Here is a 22,535-nt window from a genome sequence, read left to right as displayed (position 1 = left end):
GATTACCACTCTCTGTCTTCTCCCCCTCAGCCACCCCTTTATCCACTGCAGCAATTTGCCTCCAATGTCACAGTGCTCCAATTTGTGCAGCAGTCTTCCATGTGCAACAGTATCAAAAGCCTTTCTAAGATCCAAGTATATAATATCAAAGTTACCAAGATTATACTGTACACAAAAAATGCAGCATCTTTGTCCCTCTCACACATACACATGCATATGTGTTAAAATATTTAAATTGAAAGTACACTTTAAATAACAAAAATCAGAAATGTAAAATATGATGCTTTATTTTTACACAAAAAACTACAGGATATTTATTTACATTATAATTCACACTTTGCTAATTTGTAATATACAAAAAAATACCAATTATTTATTTACATAATGTAAAACAGTACTCTTCTAAAAAAATTACATTCAAAACTGTTACAAAGACCAAGAACTGTGTGTGTACATTTACCATAAGCTATTAAAGCATAATTACTTAATGCAAATTCTTGCCGTCATTTAATTTACGTGGCACTTGGAAAATGAGCTCAACAAATCTGTACACGTGGTTGGATGGGGATGCCATAGTAAAGAGAGTACAATAGATTCTGAGGCTTCTCAATAAGATCTCCACCTGCAGCATTTTATGCAAATGTGAGGTAGCTGGCAATGACAAGCAGGGAGACTGTTGTTTTAGTACATTTAACATTAGTAATATGATGCAAGCAATTGAAACTCACACACACACACTCCTGTCAGCAGCAACTTTGAAGAAATGGATCTAAAACAAAGAGCACCACTTCCAAAGTTATTTATAGAATTTGAGAATATCACTGACAATTTTCAAAAACCAAAAATTATGAGGGGGCCCCCTTTTCCTTTTGAATTAGGCTTCTCAAAGATATTCTTATCTCCAAATCTTCCATTAATCTTTGGCTGAATGCCAATTTCCATATGTCTATTCTGAACCCTTTTCAATTTAAATTGGCATGTTCACAGCCACCTGTATTTGAGAGAGCCCATTCAATGTGCCACAGTTTTAGAATGTTAAGATGTAAAAGTGTGGAATTCACATCTAAAAGTGAACACTTTTGGACTTAGCTGTAAATCAGGGGGAAAAAAAATTAAATTAAATTAAAAAATAAAATAAAAATATGTACCAGGCTATAAACAAAAATCAATCACTGATGCTAACAGCTTAGAGTTCAATCAATACTTTGAGAGAATCAAGCAGTTCATTTTGTGTTTTTATATTACTGGTAATATTGACTTTTTAAGAATGACAGCCTATATGCGGTTGTTTGTTGTTATTTGTTTTTTAGAAGCATTAGCAACTAAGGCCATATTGCTCCGGGGATATGCGGTGGTCATTCCCTGACCTTTCTGCATCCTCCATATTTGGCGGGCACGGGCTCGAACCCTGGTCTAATCAAGAAGCGTGTGCTACGCACTGCTGCTCCTGCCCACCTGGCTACGGAGGCGCCCCTATATGCGGTATGGTATGTTGGGTGCTGTACCATAATGCTTATAAACGTTTAGCACAGCAAACATATTAATATCCATTGTGTGCTTCATCTGAAAATGAGTGAAGATACCATCAGCATTTAGTTTGCTCACTTAAACCTTTTAAGTGTGAAAACTAAATGCTCAGCACTTCAGCTAGGTCAACAGATGTCTAATTTCCAAAGTGCAATTTAAAGAACTGCTGTCTTTCTTGTTAAGAATATATTTTGTGGCCCCAATTAATCACATTACTCTTCTCTGCATCCTTCCTAAAATATCTATGTTCTTTTTAAGACAAGGTTTCTAAACTTGTATTCAGTATTCCTTACACAATGGGATAATTACCACTCTGTTGCTGCTGGCAACAAAGTAGTAATTAACCAAAGTGGTAAATCAGTGATAAACAAAGTATATCACTGATATACATAAAATTCATGAGTATCACTGACAGAACCTAATGGGCTGTTCTAGCAACCTTTTTTGCACTACTCAGAAAATTTCATGTAAGACATTACCCTATATCTTTTTTCATATTCACCACCTTCAGTTTAGTACTACTTAGACAGTTATTCTAAGATTCATCATCAGCCATTTTCAATCCACTGCAGGATGAAGGCCTCTCCAGCAACTTTCCAGTTTCTTTTCTTTTGTGCAATGGCCATCCATTTACTACCCACGAACTCGTGAATTTTGTCTATCCACCTCCGTCATTGTCTTCCAGGTGTTCTTTTAGCTCCTCTTGGGTACCATTCTATTATTTTCTTAGTCCATATATCATCATGTCTTCGAGCTATGTGTCCTGCCCAAGTCCATTTCAGTTTAGTTTGATAAGAATGTCCTTTGTTTGTGTTTGCTGCCTAATCTATGTGTTTCTCTTCTTATCTAACAGTCTGATTCCTAATATAATCTGTTCCATTCTTTTGGTGAGTGCCCAAGTTTCACTTCCATAAGTCATGGTGGGGAATATACATTGGTTCACATTATACTCCCATGCTTCAGACATAAAATATGTTTCAGACAAATTGAGCTATTGCTCCTCAGTTTGTGACTATATTTCCCGAATGCTATCCATCCGAAATTTATCCTTCTCTTGACTTCCAGCCATTTATCATTATTACAGCTGACTTGTCCCACATAAGTTTATGAATCCGCCTTTTCAATTACTGCTCCTTCAATGATTATATCTCTTTCTGTGGCATACTTGTTCATCATTACTTTTTTTTTTTAGCCATATTCATCTTTAGTTCGAAATCCTTACTAACTCTGCATAACTGATTAAGATTTTCCTCTAATTCTTTGGGATAGTGGCTTATGATCACCATGTCATCCTGCAAATCATAAATGGTTTACATACTCTCCATTCACATCGACTCCTTTCTGCAACCAGTCTAATCTTCTGAAAGCTTCCTCAAGGGCAGCAGTAAACAACTTTGGAGATATTGTCTCTCCTTGTCGAACTCCTTTCTCAATTTTAAATTTGTTCTTATCTTTGCATAGTCTAATAAAGGAGGTAACGTTCTCATATATTTTCTTCAATATCATAATGTATGGGGTATCTATCCCTTGTCTATGTATGGGGTATCTATCCCTTGTCTTTCCAGTGCCCAAAATATTGCCTTATGCTGTATGGAGTCAAATGCCTTTTCATAATCCACAAATGCCAGGCATAATGGTGTTTTATATTCATTTGCTTTCTCTATTAGCTGTGATATTACGCGAAGGTGATCCACAGTTGAGAATCCTGTCCTACAGCCAGCTTGCTCTTTTGGTTGATTTCCATCAAGTATTCTTTCTAATCTGTTAGTAATGACGCTTGTGAACAACTTGTAGATGTGGGACAATTCTGAGATTACTCTTACCCAAATGCAAGTATTTTACATTTATCACTGTTGAACCTCGATTGTCACATTTCAGCACACCTGTTGAATTTATCTAGATACACTTCCTTTGAAGTAGCATACCCTGATTATTCTCTTTAGGCACTGTTGCCACCTTTGTGTCATTCAACAAACTCAGCTAATAAACTTGAAATACCTACATCAATATTATTAAAATATTAATATAAATAATGAAAACACCAAGGGAACATCGATACTGGGTGAAACCTCACTTATCACATCAATCCACGAAGAACAGCGGCCTTTGTAACCATCCTTTGAACAGTGGCCTTTGTAACCATTTAACTATCTCTTTATCCATAGTATTAACTTGCCTCTAATTCTACATTGCTTCAAGTTACAAAACATTTGAAAATATGACAGCATATCAACCTCGACCACTGTGATTTCATTCCAATGATCTATAGCAGTTTTTCAATCTTTTTTTAATAATGGCATCCCTGCTCAGTTTTCTGGCTATTAGATCCAATTCTCTTGCTCTCTGTATATATGTATCTAATATTAAAAAAAACATGTTATATGATAGTTATTATAATAATATAATTATAAACAAAATTACAATTCATAATACAAATTATATATACTTATATAATAATTTTATTCTTTATACAGAGGTACTAAATACACATTAATTATAGATCACCACAAAATTAAAAAGATACCATACAGTGGAAGGAATTAAACACTTGGTTTACATAACTTTTCAATGATATTAGGTGTAATATTGGAGAGACATGCTGTCATTTCTTCCTCAGTTGTTCATAGTCTTTTCCTCTTGTTAGTTTTTGTAGTAGTAAGCACGGAAAATCCTAACCCACATAGGTAAGATAAAGATGTACTTTTTTATAATGAAATAAATATATAAATTTAAAAAAAATAAGTTTAAGTAACTTAAACCCAAATTACGTGGCACACCTTGAATGTTGTGGTAGCAACTAAGGGTGCCATGGCACCCCAGTTGAAAACCACTGATCTACAGCATTCTGCCCAAAAGTAAACTTTGTTATATCCAGCTTTTTGTTACTATCCAAAATTTTGTATTCGTGTCACCTGCTTCTTTCTTCTGCTAGTGAAAATATACCTTCCTTGTTGATTTTAATATTATAATGACTAAATGATGCAAGGAAGTGGAATGTTCTGCATCAGCAAAACAAAAAAAAGGGGGGTTAATCATTTATCCTCACTTATTCCACTAATACATAACTATCAGCACCCCCCCCCCCCCACAAGGTGTCTTTTCACTCTGCACTTCCTAAGTGTTCTTCATATGGAAATCAATCACCACCTCCCACTAATCTGGTTGCCTTCCTTTGAAACATTTTTAGTTGTCTTTCTTCAAGCGAGGCCCCTAGACCCGAACACAATATTCTAAATGCACTCTCTCTCTCTCTCTCTCTCTCTCTCTCTCTCTCTCTCTCTCTCTCTCTCTCTCTCTCTCTCTCTCTCTCACACACACACACACACACACAGAGTCGATTCCGGTTATTTGGGACACATCGACTAGTGCATTTTGGCCCAATTAAGTGGCTGCCCCACATGGACTTACCATAGCAAAGTACCACCATAGCCAAATCACGTTCACTATATGATACATAGTAAGCACCGCTCATTGTGATCACGCTTGTGAATTAAAGTTTAATTCTATTAAACAGCGATTCTAATTAGTGAAAAAAAAAACCAGAAGGAATATTATCCACAGGCTATAAAAGTAAAGATTACTTAATACTTACTAAATTTGTACTTAATACGGTACGTATTAAGTACAAATTTACACTTTATTACGTTACCAATTAAAAAATTAAATGATACGTGAAAATCGGAAGAATATTTTTCACAGGTTAGCAAAATAAAAATAAATTTATGCTTACGTACATAGCTTAATTAATATGTACTGTAATATGTACATACTAACTAGTTCATATTTCCGTTCACTGACATTTGTGGGTGGGGGATAAAATTTAAAACAGTAAAAAAGATAAGCAATCAACAACAAAGAACATGGGGCACACAAATCGCAAGTAACACGATATTCGCAAGTGAGAACGGAGTAACAAGTTATGAAGCATAAAAAATAGGAATGAAGAGCAGATTCTGAAAATTAACTTTTTTATATGATCGAAGCACTAACAGAAAAGCCCAATAAACAGGGGACTGCTAATTGTTTTTATTGTTTTATGGTTGTGACCTCCAGAAATCTGACTGAACCATGTGGTATGGTCGGAGACAATTGTAGGGTAATCTCGTGTGCTGCAGTCTCCTGCCCTGATTAAACGGCATGTTGTCCCAATTAAGCAAAGTAAACCCTGACCATTTTCTTGATTGGGTTCTGTTCTTAAAGATTTGTCCCAAATAAATGGCTGCTCCGATTAACCGGTGCCCCAAATTATTGGAATCCACTATATAACATAGGCAGGCCCACCATATGCCTTCCTAGCTATCTGCTTACATTGCATATCAAAAGCTTTACTGAAATATATATGTACATGATGTATATATTTATATGAAGTCAAATTATTCTTCACACCCAGTTCCTTGTGATGACCTCGTAGCTAATCAGAATGGTCAAGGAGGATTCACCTTTTACAAATCCAAAACAACTCTAGTTCAAAGGGATTTAGTTCTATTAGGAGACTATTGTCAGGTAAATGGGAAATATTTTTTGTAATAGTGTTAGGTACACTAGAACCAGGGTATGACTGCTGGGAGCAACTATTAATGATGTCATCAACAGACTGTCGGATTTTAAGTGTGTGTGGGGGGAATATTATTATTATTCATGTGGGGACTAATGATATTAACAATACACACCCTGACGATTTGTTAGACAAACATAGGACCACGCTGAAGAAATGCCACAAGTTAGGTTACAACATCTATGTGTCTGCAATTCTGCCCAGGCACAATAGGAGAGATTATATCCTGAAAGCCTTGTGGATTAACTCAAGACTTGGATTCTGCAAAGCTTTTGGGGGGAAAGTTTTATCAGCTTGGCCCACACTTGTAGGTAGAAGGAATCTGTTTTGTAGAGATGGAATATATTTAAACAAAGGCAGTGCAAGAGTTTTTGCCAGTATTATTGAGATACCTTAAAGGTTCAGGGAAACTGAACCTTTAAGGATTCAGTTTGGGGGGGGGACAAGGGTAATACAGATATGCATTTATCTGATAATATTGGTCAAAGTAACCTCAATATCCTTGTTTGCTACTGCAACAGAAAACATTAACAAGATGTACCGAGGGCAGAAATGTTTCAAATGAGCAGGTAGCTAATGTCAAGCGAGCTTAAATAACTTTAAGGGATATGTCGGGTAGCTAATTAATTGTTTATCAGAAGTGTAGTCAATAAAACGAGTGAATTCAAACTGCTGGCTAGGACAAACAACACAGACATAATAGGGCTTACAGAAACATGGCGTCACCCGCAGATAGAGGATAATGAGTTTCAGTGCAGTATGTATAATGTATTTAGGAAGGATAGGGCAGATAGGGTTATGCTTCTTATCAAAAGCAGCCTGAGCATGACAAAAGCTTTCCCGATTCAGATGTTTTGCATGCTAGTATAGAAACTGTATGGTGTGAGATAGCTGGAAGCAAAGGTAAAATGGGAGTAGGAGTAATCTACAGCCAGATGATTGTGAAGATTACAATGAGAGCCTCTACATGCAAATGGAATTGGCAAGTAAGCATCAATGTCTTATTATGGGCAATTTTCATTTGCCTCTAACTGATTGGAGCAAATGGGAAGGAAACTTGACATGGGGGACAAAATTTTTAAATCAACTAGATGATTGCTATTTGTATCAACATGTCAGGGAAAGTACTAGGGAAAAGAATATTCAAGACCTCATCATTACTCACAAACCAGATGGCATAACAGGGCTGACAGTTGTTGTTATTATTTTGGTTTTTAGGAACATTAGCAACTAAGGCCATATTGCTCCGGGATATGCGGTGATCATCCCGACCTTTCTGCATCCTCCGTATTTGGTGGTGACGGGCTCGAACCCCAGTCTAATCAAGAAGCGTGTGCTACGAACTGCTGCTCCTTCCCACCTGGCTACGGAGGCGCCACAGGCTGACAGTACAGGAACCAGTAGCAGGAAGGGATCATGGAGTTCTATGGTGGACGATGAAGGGAGAGGTAGCAGTAGTTAAAGGCAAAGGAATGGGTTATAATTTCATAAAGGAAATTATGATGCTTTAAGGTGCTACATGGCCTCTATTAACTGAGTAAATATCGCACAGAGAGCAAATACAATTGAATTATGGTTAGTTTTAAAACATTAATCACAGAAGCTTTGAATGCATATATACCATTAACAAAATACTCCACAAGGAAGATTCCAAGTTGGATGAATAATGAAATTACCATATTACTTGGTCAGAAAAAAAGACTGCATGGAAAAGTTAGAGCAATAAAAGTTATGAAGCTTATAACAGCTACAAAGTGATCAGTAATAGTGCCACAGAAAACGTTAGGCTTGCAAAGGCAGATTATGAGAAATCACTGGCAAAGAATTCTTCACATATATAAATGCAAATAAGAGAAGGACAAACCAGATCGGGCCCTTATGCAATGGACATGGGATAGTATTAGATACCCCAGCTGAAGTTGCAGATGAACTTAACAGTTACGTCGCACTGATATTATGGGAGTGAAGTCAAAAAATATCTAATTAATGATTTTGAAATTTCACATGATTATTTAATGACAAAACTTTCGAGCCTACAGGTAAAGCTCCTGGGATTGATGGCATATACCCTATATTTTAAGGGAGGCAGCAAGTCAGTGCATTGAATCACTGAGGCTAATTATGAGAGCATCACTGGACTCAGGAGTGATTCTGTTGAATCAGGAAAGTGCCAATGTATTTCCAATACATAAGGACGGTTCTAAGAGTGAAGTGGGAAATTACCAGCAAGTCAGTCTAACTTCAGTAGTACGGAAAATCATGGAGGCAATGATCAAGGGTGGAACTCAGGATCATTTAGATAGAAATGGAATTCTGAAGGATACTCAGCATGGTTTTGTAAAGGGAAAAATCACGCTTAACTAATCTTGTTAGTTATTTTGACAGGACTGGATTTAGGGAATAATTTTGATATTGTTTATTTGGATTTCAGCACAGTGTTTGACTCAGTCCTACATGAGCGATTACTTTATAAGCTGGAACAGGTTGGAATCACAGGGATATTTTTAGATGGATAGCTTCAGGGCAGGAGGCAGAGGGTTGAGATAAATGGTTATTCCTCAGTTTGGGTTGATGTAAGAAGTGGGATTCCTCAAGGATCAGTATTAGGACCACTGTTGCTTTTGATTTTCATAAATAAAGTCGATGAAGGGGGAGAGGGCATGATGTCTAAATTTGCAGATGATGTAAAGATTGGTAAAGTAGTTAATGAACACTGCCAAGCAGAGCTTCTTCAGAGTGACCTTGATAGACTTCAGGGATGGTCAGAAAATGGCAGCTATGCTTTAATCCAGCAAAGTGTAACCTGGAGAACAGTAACCCCAAAATAACTTATATACTTGGTGGAGTTGAACTAAAGCCAGTAGTGGAGGAAAGGGACACTTGGGTGGTGGTTGTTGTTGCTTGTTTGTTATTTGGGAGCATTAGCAACTAAGGCCATATTGCCCTGCGGTGGTCATTCCCTGACCTTTCTGCATCCTCCGTATTTGGCAGGCATAGGCTCGAACCCGGTCTAATCAAGAAGCGTATGCTACGCACTGCTGCTCCTGCCCACCTGGCTACGGAGGCACCTACTTGGGTGGTACGATACTGTCAGACATGAAGTTCTAGCATTGTAGACACGTTGCATGGAAGGCCCATGGTGTCCTATCAATTATTTAGTGAACATTTGCTAGTAGAGATAAGGACGTCATGATTCCCTTATATAAGGCTATTGTTAGAACACACTTAGAATACTGTGTTCAAGTATTGAGACAGTACCTAAAGAAAGACATTCAGCTTCTTGAAAGGATCCAAAGACGAGTAACTCGCCTGGTGAGATCGGCAAAAGGGTGTCCATATGAGGAAAGACATTGAATATGTGGGTTGCAGAGCTTGGATATTAGGCACCTTAGTGGAGACTTAATTGAGGTGTTTAAGGCTCTGAGAGGCATAAGTAAAATGAACAAGGATGAAATTTTCACAGTTATAAATGATTCTAGAACTAGGGGCCATAAATTCAAGTTATGGAGGAGATGTTTAGACTGGATTGCTTAAAGTTTTATTTTAGCCAGTGAGTTATACATTACTGAAATAAGTTACCTACATGGGTGGTAGGGGCTGACAGTTTGGGGAAGTTCAAAGGTCAGCTCGATAATTACCTGCAGGAGAAGGGAAATGGATAGGTTATCTATTTCCTTTATTAATTATTTATTTTTTAAATTTCTTCTTATCATTATTTTATTTTTTTTTTTGGCTAGTGCAACATAAGGTGTAGGCTTCCTTGCACGATGTGGTCATTGCTAATGCCAATTCATGCTGTGACTGCCCTGTGATTGCACTGCTAATAATACATCCTATCAAAACGATCTTGCAATATTTTTTAATTAACTCCTGTCACACAAACTTACAGGTCTGTAGTTATTCATTTCACCCTTTGAACCAATCTTGTGAAGATATATCTGCACATCTCTAACCCGTATGGACTTCTCCTTGATCTAATGATGCTCACTTTATTATAACTAAAGTTTTAACTATGCATTTTGCAACTTCTTTTAAGTAGATAAATTCCATCAGCCCCAAGAGCTTTCTTCAGTTTTAGATGCACCTCTTTCTCTTTCAACTTACTTCCTGCTATTATAAAATCATTAAACTTCCAATCAGTATTAGACAGAATTCTGTTAATCCTGTTTTTAAAAACTTCATGTCTGAACATTGATGCAAAATATTTATTCAGTTTATCAGCAATCTATACAGGACCATCAATAGCTGCCATTTATATCCAGGAGACCAATGCGATTCATCCCTTTCCTCATAGTATTAACATACCCTAAAAATCCATTGTATTCTTAGCCAAATACTTTACATAATGTCTTAGCTTGGCTAACACCCTGATTAACTTTATTATAGAGTAGTAGTTTATATTTAATGAAGGACCTTGTATTTTGCTTCTCTGCGACTAAGTTCATCTGAAATCCATTTGGTCTAAACCTTCAGCTATGTCTATTACTTGGTATGAAATGCTTAGTGGTTACTATGATTACTCCTCCGAACATTTATCACTTGGCATTCACACTTTTTTTGGCAACATTAGTTTGTCCGACTGAAAAGAACTTAAAAAATGTCTATGCAAAAACAAAATCCCTTCTCTTTACAGTTAAAGGAAGAAATCCCTTCTCTTGATAGTAATTATTATTATTTTTAATAAATCCAATACACTCTTCACTATCACCTAAAGGTCCATTAACTTGATGATTCTTAATACATGCCGAATCACTGCTGATAACATGATCAAGAAAATTGCTTTCTCTTGTTGCCTCTTTAACACACTAATGAAGAAAGCAGCCATCTAGCAAACTGAGAAATGAGCTGCTAACCCATGAGCTCCAATCAGTATCAAGAGAGTTAAAATCCTTCATGATGGGACATTCTTATTTGCTGGACCGCTGTATTTGTCTATAGAGTTGTCATTATAATCTTCACAGTAATGTGGTTTATAAAAATGTCCAAGTCCATTATAATCACCTTTCCAAAAAAACAAAATACCTCACCAATACACATTTTTTCCAGTGTTCAGTGTTTATTGTCAACACCAGACAAATTTTTACAAGGGTCTCTGAACTGCAGTTGTGTTTCCTGGAAGAAATGAATAAAAGTTGATCACCTAAGGAGTTTCATATATATGCTGCAACCCACAAACATTTCATTACAAAAGTTAATGCACAGTTAATGCATCAGGTGCAATGGTGTTATTCTCACAGAAACTTCTCTGGAAAAAATGGGAAGGATTTTTTGAAGTGATGAATATTGATACATGCTGTTTTTATAAGATGGAATAATTTTGGCATTGCACTAACCCATAAAAAAAGTTTTGAAAAGAAGTATAATATTGAAACTGAAGCATGGCAGTGATAACATTTGGAAACCCTGCTTTTCTGGGTATGGCTTTCATTGTCAATGTCTTCTATAAAAGGATCAATACTATGACAGTCTCCACAATGCTGTTCTTCCAAAATAGATGTAATTTTGTAATATAACCTTATGTTTTCAGCAAGACAATGACCCTGTCATGAAGCTGTGTACAACTGAATTCAAGGAGAATGTGGTACTGATGGGCTGACCTACCCAAGTTCTGGTCAGCCAGACTGAATTATGTGAAACAAATTAGAAAGACAAGCAGGGACATCCATGGGCGTGAGCATCACTTGTCCAAATAAAAACTGTTCCACTGAAGAAATATTTCCATGTTCTGTAAAATAATGGAAACTGTTCCACAAAACCGTACAGTATTAATGCCAAAGGATATGCTACACAATTTTATAATATTTATAAAATGCTGTCTTATCTTAATGTACCAATATTTTGCAGTAGTACATGAATGCACAAAACCCGAACATGTTACAGATACAAAGGAACCTTGTGCACTGCTCTGTTCTCTAAAGGTGATGCCATTTACAGCATAACAGAGAACACATAAAATGGCACTGAAAGGACTGTCCAGGTTCATTCACTATTCTCTGCAGTGATCAAGACGTGGCAAACTCACTGAAGATATTTTGCTCATTTTATGGAAATCAAGCTGCAGTGGGTCAAGGTGAGAAAGATGAAGGCCTGCTTGCAAAGTAACCAGAAGCTTTATGAGATAGTGGTCATTCAAGTTTATGAATTGCAGTTAAAGAGTGTTTAACTGCAATTTGTTTACTTATAGTTAATACACACTAAGCTTCTTGATGGCATACAATTGAAGTCACCCAAGTTTTTAGTATATAGATTTCAATGGACTAACGAGTTGCATTATCTACAATGATGACTTAAAAACAGTCAAGGGATGGGGGGGAAGTGATTGTGAAACATGGAGAAATAATGGAATTCAATATAATCACATCATGAAACCAAAGGCTGAATTCTATAATGGAAATCATCACATCATATCAATTATCTTGAGTGGATAATGCCACTCAAGATAATTGATAACGAATAAGAATACTTTTAGAATGTGTTATGAAGTTGAAATGATGGGATATTGAGATTTAGTGAAAGCCTAAAGGGACCCTCTCCTTTGCTCTCAGGTAAGATCAACAACACCCAAAAATTGACTTAATTTACAGAAAGCATGAATCCACCAACTCATGCTGTGAATGATTTTTTTTTTTTTTTTGATTTGGTAGTTGTTGGCGCATCGGCTTCTGTGGCCATATTGCACCTCCCAAGGTTTTTGCAGTACTTTGATCCAAGCCCGAGGCGGGAATCGAACCCGCGACCTTTGGGTTGCCGGGCAGGTACTTTACCCACTCGGCTAGCCCGGTCGGCTCATGCTGTGAATGAGTAACTACTGAGTTGTTCAGATAGTTGCTCTCACAATATGACGAACACCGGCTTCTAGCAGAACAAGCAGTGGCCGTGTGACATCCATAGGGTAGTGTGCACAGTTTGCTAGCTGAGCTTTCAAGATTCTTGGGAACAGTTTGACTTGGAAGCTTGGTGACTTTTCAGTCAGCCTCTGAAGACTGCACTTAGTCAAAATGATGTTTGGTTCAGCTAGGTGCAAGCCGAAAGCCAACATTGTATAATTGCGTTTGCCCTAAACCCATTTTGTTAATTTGTTTGATTCACTAACATAATTTTCTCACAACCAAGGTTCACATGATACTCATCTCATCCTTGGACTGATACTTATCAATATCATTTGTCATAACCCTCTCCCAAACTTAGTCTCACATATCCCTGACCACTGAAACTCACGTAACAGAATTCTAATACTCTGTAGCACGATGCCTATTTTAACTTGCAAATTAAGTCTCATCCTTGTTCCCTCAGCATGTCTACCTGACAGCCATGTCGTATAACACAAACCTTTCTCTTTTCCAAGTCTCAAGCTTTACTGAAATACAAGTCCCATTGTTTTCAACAATTTGCACTGTATTTCTAGAAAGTTATTAATTAATATTACCAGCTTTTAAGCCATCCTTTGCTTAACTGACAACAGCACAGAGCTCTATGTGGCATTATACAATACCAATACTTTTATGAGAAGAGCATGAGGGATCAGTAGCAGCAGAAGGTCAGGACTCACTATTGATAAGGTACTAGGAGACTTTACTACCTAATAGAGATCAAGATAGGCAGCTATTCCCTTTAAAACTCTCTTTTGTTCCTACAGTAAGCACTACTTTCCACATGTATGCTTGTTAGTTACACCCTGTATTTCTGTCTACAGTTTTATAATGCTAGCCCTAACTACAGATTAGTCTTAGCCACTCTTCATGTTGCAAAAGGTAGATAAGATTTTTCTCCTTGTGTTGTGCAAACATCTTTCAGAAACTGTTTGTTGTTGTTTGTTTGTTTGTTATTTGGTTTTTAGGAGCATTAGCAACTAAGGCCATATTGCTCCGGGAATATGCGGTGGTCATTCCCTGACCTTTCCGCATCCTCCGTATTTGGTGGTGATGGGCTCGAACACCGGTATAATCAAGAAGCGTGTGCTACACACTGCTGCTCCTTCCCACCTGGATACGGAGGCACCTCTTTCAGAAACTATGGCTGATGATGTACTGTCATAAAATTAGATACTAAATCAAATACAAATGTTGTCCTCTGAGAATAACTTGTTCCTACATAAAAGAATGAGCGTATGCATATGTAGGCATTTATATAAGTGGATTAATAGGAATAATATAACTTGTATGGATATTAATGTGTCAGTTATAACATGTATTCTAACTTAATCAGTTTATTTGGAATTAATAAACACTAACAATTTATTTGGAATTAATATACAAGTGACCCCATGCTTAATAATGCTAATAATTCGTTCCGGAAAAACAGAGCGCTAAGTGAATCCGCCCTAAGTGAGTGCCACATTCCCATATGGTAACATATCCATTTGTGAGTTGCGGTCGGTGCCATAGGATATTTCCTAATCAGTAATAAACGGTAGTGGTCCTTGTGGTTGTCACAGACATTCTCTCAGATAGGCCAGACAAGCTGTACTTCCTACCTGGGAGTCTAAAACGCTGGTGGAACTGATATTCGGATGACACTCAAGTCAAGTGCACCCAATTTCGGCAAAGTCGGGACGGTCTGTGACAGCCAAATCCTCTGATTCCACCTTCACAATGGTGCGACTGTTAGTAATCCTGGCTTTAACCTCCATGCACAAGTACATGGTGGGTGACCACCAGGTGTGAACCAACGTAAGCAGGGGTCGAGGTGTGGCGCCTACACCACATGGAGAAATCCCGCCCCTCTATGTTACCAGGCAGTACTAGGTGGTAGATGACTCATCAACCGGTGCTAAACCACCATTTTGCTTATTGGAGGCTTGAAGTGGTGAACCCATGTTTAGTCTCTAGAGCTAAGTACCGGTCAACCCTTCCCTATCTCTTCCATCATGCAGTATGATTGATGAATTTTGAGGTTAAGATGAACACAGTGGTGAGATCCAATATTCCTTACGTTTTGAGGGTACAACTCTAAAATGGTGTTCGCAGGCCGGCCGCTAGTTGGTACCCCAGACCGAACCTATTGGTAACTCTCTCTAGGAGGCTTCTGGATCAGCTAGTGTATAATCTTGCTACCTCTACTCTGCCAGATAGTGACTGGAGGGTTGTTTGTTTGTTTGGTTGGTTTTTAGGAGAATTAGCAACTAAGGCCATATTGCTCCGGGAATTTGCAGTGGTCATTCCCTTGACCTTTCCACATCCTCCGTATTTGGTGGTGATGGGCTCGAACCCCGTAGTGACTGGAGGGAGTCCAAGTAGTGTGTATGTGGGGAGCATTGTCGAGGCCACGTTATGTCACGGATCTGGGTATATTCTTACCACATGTACGCTATATCCAAAAATTTCATTACTTCATACAGCACGTCCCACCCACTTTTTCTTACTATTGAATACACCATGAATTGTCAAACTAATAGAGCAAGCTTATCTGTTAAAAGATTTAAACCTCCCAAACACTTCCTAATTCATTTCACAAATATACATGGTCTCAATTCTAATCTCGACAAAGTCCATTTCCACTTGCAGTCTGCCAAACCCCATGTACTTTTTCTGACAGAATCTCAGTTATCGGTTGATTCAACTACTGCTCATCTCAGATGTCCAAATTATTCTCTGTATGATTCCTTTTGCCTCAAAGGTAGTACTTGTGCATATGTCCGTTCTGATATTCCGTCAGAGACTTGGCAATTTGGAATCTCCTCTCTGATCTTCTCTGGCTTAAAATCTCTCTACCTCATTGTGTCAAATTCATCTGTTCTCTCTCTACCGTTCTCCAAACTCCACTAATCACTTGGAGCTCTTCAACTAACTCTCTTTGTAACTTGACTTTCTCCAGTCCAACTTTCCTAACAGTGAGGTAATTTTCCTTGGTTATTTTAATGTTCACAACTCCAGCTGGCTTCCGTTTTCTAGTCACACCAACCCAGCTGGTCAAGATGCTGAGGCTTTTGCAATTACTACTGACTTTGCACAGATTGTTCATTTACCTACAAGAATACCGGACAATTCTAATCATACAGCCAACACGCTTGATCTTCTTCTCACAAAACTCTGCTAAGTACACGGTTGAAGTGAGAGGTCCTTTAGACACTTCAGATCACAACTTGGTGATTGTCTCTTCTCCAATGGAGCCATTATCTCTCGGCTATTCCCAACCTCGTGTTGTTTGGCATTAAAGAATGCAAAACGGGATGACCTGCAAGATTTCTTTTCCTTGGTTGGATTACTGTTTCAAAACTTCTGATGTCAACGTTTGCTCAGATGGTATCAGTGAAATTATTTTTGCAGGAATGGAATCCTTTATCCCACCCTCCACTTTAAAAATTGGCTTGTTTCCAATTCTTGAGTTTCATTTTCTGCCTACACCAAAGCTCGCAACAATTGTAAAGCAGTTATTAATCAGATCAAACTAGATTTTGAACAGGTTAAGAGTAGAAAACTTGCTTCTTGCCTAATGGTAACCGAGCATTCTGGTCTCTTGCCAAAGCTATTGGCCACAACTTTTGCCCATCTCTCCTCCCACCTCTGTCCAAACCAGATGGTTCTGTTGTCACTTCAGCCAAGAATAAAGCTGATCTACTTGAAAAATGAGCATCTCATTTTTCTTCCAACTTATGTATTAATGATCTTGGTAAAACACCTCCCACCATTCCCAAGACACTCCATTCAATGGCTCCTGTGGTCTTCCGTCAAAAGGATGTCAGAAGGATTTTGACGAATCTTGATGCTAAGAAAGTTCCAGGTTCCGATGGTATTTCTCCACTTGTTCTCAAAACCTGTGCTCCTGAATTTACAACTATTCTTTGCCGCCTTTTTTCACTTTCTTATTCCAAAGGTGTTTTTCCTTCTGCTTGGAAATTTGGTCATATCCATCCAGTTTCTAAAAAGGGTGATAAATCCCTCCCATCCAATTACTTCTACTCTCTCTAAAGTAATGGAGAAATCAATTAACCACCAACTCTTAAACTACCTAGAAACCTTCCGTCTGATCAACGATCGCCAGTATGGATTCCGTCAGTGTCGATCCGCTGGTGATATTCTGGCTTATGTTACCCATTTACGGACTAATTCAATGGAAAGGTTCAGTGAAACACAAGTAGTTGCTCTTGACATCTCAAAGGCTTTTGATCGTGTTTGGCATAAAGGTATTCTAAACAAGCTTCCATCTTATGGTTTGTCAACTGTTTTTAGTAATTGGTTATCTTGTTTTCTCTCTGATCGTTCACTGAGGGTGACGGTAGATGGCACTCTGTCTTCTAACTTCTCCACTAATGTCGGTGTACTCCAAGGTTCAAGTTCTTTCCCCCACTCTTTTCCTCTTGTATATTAATGACCTTCTTCAATTAACTGTAAATCCTATGTATAGTTTTGCCGATGATAGCACATTGCATTCTACTTTCCATTTTGAGAAACTTTGCCCTGCTCAATCAGCTTCAACTTCTCGAAAATCTGCTACCAATTCCTTAAATGCCGATCTTCAGGTAATTCTCCAGTGGGGCAAAGACAACTTAGTTGATTTCAACCCTTCTAAAACTCGGTCTTGTCTTATTTCTCACAAAAAGGATTGTTCTGCTCCTATGCTTATATTTAGTGACACTCCGATTTCTAGGCAAAATGATACATCTCTTTTGGGGATTACCCTGACTTCTAGTCTCTCTTGGCACAAGCACATTACAAATATTGCTTCCTCTGCATCTAAAAAACTTGGTTTTCTCTTTCTCTCTCGGCGTTACTTTTCTTCCAAACAGCTGCTCACTTTCTATAAATCGCAAATCCACCCTACCATGGAATATTGTTCCCACATCTGGGGTGGTGCCCCCAAAACCTCTCAGGCTTCTTGATTCCATTCAGAAGAGGGCAGTTAGGTTAATTTATGATTCATCTCTAAGAGAGTCTCTCCACTCACTGTCTCATAGATGTACTGTTTCTGCTGCATACCTCTTCTACAGATACTTCCATGGGCACTGTTCTTTTGAATTGGCTTCTATAATCCCGCTCTCTTTGAAAATAGTCCGAACACGTGTCGCCACCAGCCAACATCCATTTACTGTCCAACTTCAAACTCACAGAAACAACTTTTCGTCTTCCTCGTTTATTCATTCAACTGCCGTTTTCTGGAACAACCTTCCTTCATACGTATTTCCTGAAAATTACAGTCCACAGAAGTTGAAGTCCAATGTCAAGAAATATCTTCTTTCGCCTTCTCAACCTCCAACCCAAGCACAGTACTAAGTACTATAGGTTCTAATACCTCATGTTTGGGGTGTACATAAAAAAAAAAAAAAAAAAAGTGAAAAGATGCACAAATATCAGTCAAAATATTTAATATTCAAATATTTGTACATATAAAATATTCTCTATTACATACGTATATAATTATGTGGTAACTACTTACATATCAAAATTAAACTTAAAATTCCAATTAAAATCATGAATTTAATTGATTTAATTTAATTGAAATAGGGGGTCTGTGAAGAAAACTGATCAGTACTGTGATGAAAGAAAGTTAAAAACATTCAGAAAAGTGTTAAATTTAAAAAGTAAATTAAAAATTATTCAAAGCAGTAAAAATGGCAAGCTTACAGCTCATATTGCTAGATGTGTAGATTTAGTGTGCATCACAGTTCCTACTGTGTTATTAAATGGAGAAAAAATAAGAGTTGACCAAAGTTAGTTATGGAGAGAATAACTCAAACATGCTGATATTGTAAATAAAGTGGAGTCAGAATTATCTTTGTGGATTTGAAGAAAGCAACACAAGGGATGCTACTTAAGTCAAAAGTTAATTAGTGAGAAAGCCAGAGCCATTTTCTTTATACTTAAAGAGCAGCAACCAGTGATTAATGTGGAGTTTAATGCTGGCACACAGGTTGGTTCCGCAGATATAAAAGTAGGACAGGTGTTAAATTGCAGATACATCATGGTGAAACTTTTTTGGCTAATAAAGAGAAAGCCGATGAGCATGTGGCAAGTTTCAGTGATTTGATGGAGGAAAATATGTACTCATCTCACCAGGTATTTACCTTTGATGAAACTAGATTGTTTTGGGTAAAAAATGCCTAAAAAAAAATGTTATGGAAGATGAAAAAAAATTACCAGGCCATAAAGCCTCAAAAGACAGATTTACTTTGATGCTTGGCTCAAATGCTTCTGGGGATTTTAAAATGAAGCCACTTTTAGTTTATCATTCTGAAAACCCTAGAGAACATTAAAAAATTTCAATAAGGCACATCTCCCTGTAATTTTTGAAGTGCTGTCGAAATGCATGGATCACCACTTATATTTTTGATGACAGGTTTTAAAAATTATTTTACGTTAGCTCTGAAAAGATATCTTAAGAGCAAAAACTTAGCAAAAAAAGCCACATCAGTTCTGGACAATGCTCCTCCTCATGGGAAAAATCTTATTCTGCATAGTTTTATCAAAATTTAGTTCCTTCCAGCAAATACTACCCCCAATCCAACATATGGATCAAAATGTCATTGCCAACTTCAAGCAAAAATACCACAAGCTAACTTTTAGGCAATGTTTTTATGATACTGATAGTGATGACACCCCCCCCCCAAATGGCATAAATAATGTCGCAAAAGCTTGGAAGGATATCAGTACTAGGCATCTAGCATAAGGATGGAAAATTCTGTGGCCTAACATTTCTGCAAATTTTGAAAGATTTCAGCCAAAGGAAGAGAAGGGACAGGAACAATAAAAAATTCTGCAGCTTGGTGAAAATCTTGGTCTGCGGGTAACAGCTGACGGTGCAGATGAGATTGTGGGCTCTCATTCTTCCAACCCGCCTGAGGAAGAAATAGAAGCCACCAATGAAGCTGTTTGTCTGAATCTAGAGGGAGTTCCCCAGCCTGAGTCAAGATTAACAGCAGAAAATATTAGAAAGGTCATTACAGTAGCAGAGCAAAGACCATGTTGGAGAAACAGATTTACTACAGGATAGGGTTTTAAAAATCAACCAATTTTGTGTATGCTGCAGTGGAACCTTAACAGGATTATTTTGCATGAGCTTGTAAAACCTAAGCAGACCAAGCTGGATTCCTATTTCAAGAAGACCACTACTTCAGCCACAAGAGCAACAAAATTTCATTATTTTTCACTGAAAAACCACTCTCTTTATTTTGAATTTCTGAGCTTTCATGGCCCTTAGTACCCTGAGGTACTAAGGACCCCCAATTACTCAACTTAAGAGTTTCGAGATAGATGTTTTTCTGGAAACAATTAATCTCATAAGGTGAGGCATCACTGTAGTAACCTGACTTCAGAGTTAAGATTTTGTTTTGAGATGGCTAAATATGATGAAAACGTTTAGTTTTGAATAAATATATTAATTTCATAAGTAATATTATGCTTCACAGGATGCACACATAACATCATCAGCAGTTGCTGCAATAGAAGATTGGATATGGGAAACTAACAGATGGCCATGGAATGCACCAGATTTGAACCCATCAGCAAAACATTGCTGCAGAAATACACATATGTCCCTATTTCAACAAGTGTAGAATGCAATATTACAAGCTTTCCCATAAATGGAAAGGCAGCAGGCCTCTCTTACATCATTTGCTAATGCAATTGTGCATAGCAGCAGTGGTTACTTTCAAGCATCTATTGTAGAATTTTCTGTACCAAAGTCAAAAATGTGAATAAAATTCCATTATTAACCTTAAAGTGCATTCCTTAAAGCAGAGGTTCCCAAACTTTCTCGGTTCACGGAGCCCTTAGTGTCCTAGTAATTTTTTCATGGCACCCCTAGGCCAAAAGAAATACCTAACAGAGTTTTCGACTTTTTAATAATCCGATTCTGTGTGTATATATAATATTAAAAAAATATGTTATACAACAGTTATTACAATAATTTAATTATAAACAAAATTGCAATTCACAATAAAAATCATATATAGTTATATAACAGTTTTATTCTTTATGTAGAGGTACTAAATAAACATCAATTATAGATCACCCCGAAAATTAAAAGGATACGGTACGATGGATACCGTACACCTTTTTATAATGAAATAAATATAAAAATTTAAAAAAAAAATAAATAAATAATAATAAGTTTAAATAACTTAAACCCAAATTACATGGCACCCCTGGAATGTTGTTGCGGCACCCCGGTTGAAAACCACTGCCTTAAAGGAATGCACTTTAAGAAAAACACAAATATTTTAATGACATCTGGTAAAGCCAGTACAGTTTTTAAACATAAAGAGGTCTGAGATGAATCAATATATATCCTTTGATCATGCTTAGTCTCAGAAAATAGATTACTATCACAACTAAACTCAGGGCTGGCACCCGAGGCAAAACCTTGAAATGGCATCTAATTCAAATCATATCTTAACACACACACACACACACACACACACACACACACACACACACACACACACACACACACACACACAACACACACACACACACCTATTTTAGGCGGCACCTGTGGCAAGTCCCTCACTTCCACACCCCTAGTGCCACCTTACTAAACTTATAACTTGTGGGAAAAATAAATTTGGAATGTGTTCATCTTTGCCCACCTAGATAAGTAAGAACATTGATAAAAATTAGTTTAGTAAATAAACTAAAGGTAATTTCTATTCATTTATATTTTCTTATTTACACTCATATATATAAGCATTTCTACTACTGGATTCTAAAGTCATAAGTATTTAAGAATATACAGTTATAAGTCGAGTTACAAGGCAGGTTTAATAACTTCAAAAAATCAATTGAATTTGCCTGCTAAGACTAAGAATTGACAAAAATTAAGCCAATATCTGGAAATCACTATTCAGAGGAGTGCACTATCTATTAATTAATAACCACATGCCTACATATTTTCAACCCTTTTTTACACAGAGTAGAAAAAATATGAATCTTCACAACAGTGTGCAATTGTGACACTATAAAGCAGGTAGAACATAATGAAGATAAAAAATTAATTATGGGTTTTATTATCATAATATATGTGAAGAATGGACATAATTTACAGTCACAGGTTTTCACTCAATCAATATATCATAGCAGTGGAAAAAAGTTCCATTTCTCTTTATATTCCTCACCAACACATTCCATTAAGGTGACCACAGCAGTAAATGAGGCAGTTCAAATATGCCACAGACAAGGCTCTGAATAAGAAAATAAGGGAACAAATCACAAACTGTATTATTATTAATAATATTTATGAATATGTAATAGAAATAAAAATCAATATGAAAAGATACAGCAAGCTTAAGCCTTAATTTAGCTTTTCTGCACATGATTCTGTTTATTACTAATAGGGGAATGTAAAGAGCTGATACAAGTTTTTTTTTGTCAGATTCAAGAGTGAGGTTGACAGCTGTTACTTCTTGAAAGAATCCATATTAAAATAAACAGCAACAATCATTAAAAAAAAAAAAAAAAAAAAAACCCAGAAAATTACTTTCTTTTCTTTTTCAATATAGGAGCAGGAATAGTATGCAAAA

General features: G+C 37.1%; 1 protein-coding gene across 8 annotated transcripts in view; it reads right to left on the bottom strand.

Moving 5' to 3' along the window:
- Positions 1-1,156: 1,156 nt before the first annotated feature.
- Positions 1,157-22,535, bottom strand: part of MED15 (mediator complex subunit 15) — a 442,919-nt gene continuing 421,540 nt past the window's right edge. For 3 of the 8 annotated variants that reach the window (XM_090374286.1, XM_090374290.1, XM_090374291.1), the window contains one exon: positions 21,979-22,196. The gene's annotated coding sequence lies outside the window, so the exon portion shown is untranslated. Of the gene's footprint in view, positions 4,199-21,977; positions 22,197-22,535 lie in introns of those variants that run through there. The other 5 variants (XR_016546979.1, XM_090374288.1, XM_090374289.1 and 2 more) reach the window with 5 other exon arrangements.

The sequence above is a fragment of the Mastigoproctus giganteus genome, chromosome 5 (genome assembly GCF_048544385.1).
Source record: "Mastigoproctus giganteus isolate SK-2022 chromosome 5, ASM4854438v1, whole genome shotgun sequence".
In the NCBI taxonomy this organism is placed as follows: domain Eukaryota; kingdom Metazoa; phylum Arthropoda; class Arachnida; order Uropygi; family Thelyphonidae; genus Mastigoproctus; species Mastigoproctus giganteus.
This window is presented reverse-complemented; position numbering and strand designations above follow the sequence as displayed.